Source organism: Prionailurus viverrinus, chromosome A1 (genome assembly GCF_022837055.1).
Source record: "Prionailurus viverrinus isolate Anna chromosome A1, UM_Priviv_1.0, whole genome shotgun sequence".
In the NCBI taxonomy this organism is placed as follows: Eukaryota; Metazoa; Chordata; class Mammalia; order Carnivora; family Felidae; genus Prionailurus; species Prionailurus viverrinus.
This window is the reverse complement of record NC_062561.1, coordinates 4,841,572-4,845,289: the sequence shown is the minus strand read 5'-3', so window position 1 is coordinate 4,845,289 and position 3,718 is coordinate 4,841,572. Positions and strand designations below refer to the sequence as shown.

Genomic DNA, 3,718 nt, shown 5'->3' with positions numbered 1-3,718 from the left:
TGATGTCCAGAGGGCGATCCAGGCTCTCCATGGCACCTGTCACGGTTGGGGGGTGGGGGGAGGGGGGACAGGCAGCTTGGGTACAGCTCTTCTCTCTAATTCACTGCTATAACCCCGGAGATACATTTGTCTGGCCCCAGGAGCTAGAAGTCGCATCTGCCTTTTATTTTTGTACAAGAAAATAACCACATGCTATTGCTATTATTTGTTTCAAGTTTTTATTTGAATTCCAGTTAGGGAACATACACTGTAATATTAGTTTCAGGTGTTCAATGGAATGATTCAGCACTTTCATATAACACCCGGTGCTCTCTACAAGTGCATTCCTTAATCCCCATCCCTATTTTTCCCCACCCTCCTCCACTTGCCCTCTAGTCACCACATATGAGCGTAATCGTGTGGTATTTGTCTTTCTCTGACTGACTTATTTCGCTTAGCATAATATTCTCCAGCTCCATGCATGTCTTTGCAAGTGGCAAGATTTTCTTCTTTTTTATTGCCAATAATATTCCACTGTGTGTGTGTGTGTGTGTGTGTGTGTGTGTGTGTATCACCTCTTCTTTATCCATTCATCAGTCAGTAGACACTTGGGCTGTTTCCATAATTTGGCTATTGTAGATAATGCTGCTATAAACACCGGGTGAGGGTATCCCTTTGAATTAGTGTTTTTGTATTCTTGGAGGTAAATACCTAGTAATGCAATTGCTGGATCATAGGGCAGTTCTATTTGTTTTAAGTTTACTCATTTATTTTGAGGAGGGGAAACAGAGAGAGGGGGAGAGAGAATCCCAAGCGGGTTCCATGCTGTCAGCACAGCTGGAACTCACAAACTGTGAGATCCCGGACTTGAGCCAACCCAAGAGTCAGACACTTCCCTGACTGAGCCACCCAGGCGCCCCAGGGCAGTTCTGCTTTTAACTTCGAGGGGCCTCCATACTGTTTTCCAGAATGGCTATGCATTCCACCAATGGTACAGCTATTCTATTATTAAAGAACGGCCAATGACGAGAACCTCTTCCTTTCGCTTCACAGTGGTTTGTTGCTGCCTAGAGTAGCACGTGCCCTGAAGGAGGCCACGGCCGTGGGCAACATCGGGGCTTTGAGGGTGAAGGACTGCAATCCTCCCTCCGCCACGTAATGTGCTGTGTGCTGCTGGCGAGGAGACTGACCTCTTGGATCCTCTTTTGTTTTAAAAAAATTTTTTTTTTCAACGTTTATTTATTTTTGGGACAGAGAGAGACAGAGCACGAACGGGGGAGGGGCAGAGAGAGAGGGAGACACAGAATCGGAAACAGGCTCCAGGCTCTGAGCCATCAGCCCAGAGCCAGACGCGGGGCTCGAACCCACGGACCGCAAGATCGTGACCTGGCTGACGTCGGACGCTGAACCGACTGCGCCACCCAGGCGCCCCCTGGATCCTCTTTTGAATCTGTACAATGGTTAGTGGCAGCTATGACAAAGAGATCATGTGGGTAGAGGGCTAGCGGGGTGCCTCCGTAAATTAGGCTTCCCCCGCTCACGGCCGACTTCTTTTTGTAGGGAGAGAGTCAATTACCAATGAGAGGCAAGAATTGGAAAGGAAAATCAATCCTACAATCAAGCAACCTCAGCTTTCAAAGGCTATGCCCCAGGGCTATTCTCCTAAAGGCCAGTGGCTTCAGTGAGAAGTTCCTGGAACAGCTAGCTAGCCCTCTGATGTTTATACATTGTCTCATTTAATATTCTCAGCGACCCCTGAGGTGGGTACTATTCCCCATATTGACAACCGGAGAAACCAGAATCAGACATGGAACTCTTGCCCAGCTGATTAATGCATTTGGAGCCCAGTCTCACATCAGTATCTGCTGGCTGACGATCCGTCAACACTGTCCGACCCTCCGAACCTCTGTGTGCACGAAAGCAGTACAACTTCCTCTGCCCACTCTAAACACTGCTGAAAACAAGCACTACTCTTTGTTTGCTTGATGAGGCAACAAACCCAGAAAGGCACCCTCAGACCCATATACCCGATTAGACCTAAAAGCCCTTCAGAAAAACTGGACGTAGTGTCAGCTGGTTCCAGCAGAGAATTCACGGCACTTCCATACTCTCTGAGATTCCAACACCTGCCTTTCTAAACGGCTTTATTTTTCTCTATAGCAAGAATAACTGCCTGACTTTTATTCGTTTGTTTATAGTCTGTTCTGTAGTCAAAGTTAGGCTCCCAGGGCAGGGGCCTGGGCTGTTTCTTTGTCGGTGGTCTCCCCAGCACTCACCATCCACCAGTAGATAGGCACCAGTGAGGATTTGTGGGATGAGTGGATTTCTGAAGTCCCTAAGTCTAACCACCTGCCATTGCTGAGGGGTAATGCTTACAGGTCGCCTGTTCCTGCTAACAAGTTTGTATCTTAACGGGGATTTTTCTGTAGCACTTTAACACGGAGGGGAAATCTGGTGGTGAAAGCATCTGTTTGGGGCCAGAAGAACCTTTGGGTCTGTTCAGATCACCTTTGCAGCCGCTTGTACCTCAAGTGGTAGACTGGTTCTGAATTCCAGGATGTGCTTTAGTGATGATTCTCATGGTGGATATTTCAGGAAGGAAAGTGAAACCCTTCTGGAGGGCTGCTTGTTAGGTGGGGGGTGGGGGGTGGGTAACAGCTCAGTGCCAATGGCTTTTGCAGCTTTTCAGACCGCCCCGGATCCCTAAGGGAGGGTCCTCAGGCCTCATTTTTCCTCCCCTATTTTTATTTCCTGAAAATGGGTTCCCATTAGCAAATTGACTTTATAAATCAGAAAAGCTGGGTTTGAGGGAATGGTGGAGGGCTCTGTTAAAAAACAGACGATCAATTATGATGCAATTCAATAGAATCAATGCAATTAGTGAGGTCTGCATGTATACATTTTCAATGGCTCTGAGAAGCACACAGTTAAAATCATCGTTGAAAATCCTTGGCGCGCGCGCGCACACACACACACACACACACACACACATCCCAATTGTTCTAATACTATCATTAGGACCAAGACTTTTAGACAGGACCTTCTTGAAATTTTCTTTGCTCAGCTCAGGCTTTGGGAAATGGTGTGTGTGTGTGAGTGTGTGTGTATAACGCAGGCGACTGGTGAAACAGGAATCCTCCGTTTGTTTACGTTGCCACTTTCTCCCCAGGCTCTTCTCCTCTCGGCGTTTCCTTTCGCATCAACTCTTCCCGCCGCCTTCAGCCCGGAGGAGCCCGAGGAGGAGAGCGACCCCGCCCTCTCATGAATATGCAACAGCGAGGGGCGGCGGGGAGGGCGCGCGCGAGGAGAGCCCGGCTCTTCGGAAATTCAACCTGGGCCGCCCCCGCCCCGCGCCCGGCCTCCGGGGCCCCGCGCACAATAGCACGGCCGCCGGCCTGGGGAGTCCGACCCGCCGCCCGGGGAGGGGACTGGGGGACTTGGTCCTCGCCGGGGCGGCTGTGGCATCTGAGCAGCCCCTCGGAGCCCGTCTGAACCCCGGCCGGGAGGGCAACCGCCGGCGGGATTAGCCGTCTCCGGACCGCGGGGCCAGAAGGTCCCCGCCCTTTGTGGTGCAAATGAGGAGCGCGCAGGGGCCCCGGGGGCGGCGCTCGCCCGGGACCAAGTTCGCCTGCCGCGTCTCCGACACTCCCGTCGCACTTTGAGCTCGGCGCGGCTCGGTCGGATCCCTCCAGGGACACCCACCCCCCCTGCCGACGCGGAGGAATGCTGAGGAAGGTAA

The 3,718-nt window shown here is 51.3% G+C and overlaps 1 long non-coding RNA gene across 1 annotated transcript; it reads left to right on the top strand.

The window, feature by feature from the left end:
• Positions 1–1,369: 1,369 nt before the first annotated feature.
• On the top strand, positions 1,370–2,162 carry LOC125176082 (uncharacterized). The gene is made up of 2 exons (XR_007156115.1): positions 1,370–1,439; positions 1,540–2,162. It is a non-coding gene; the product is annotated as an uncharacterized LOC125176082 (long non-coding RNA).
• Positions 2,163–3,718: the final 1,556 nt, after the last annotated feature.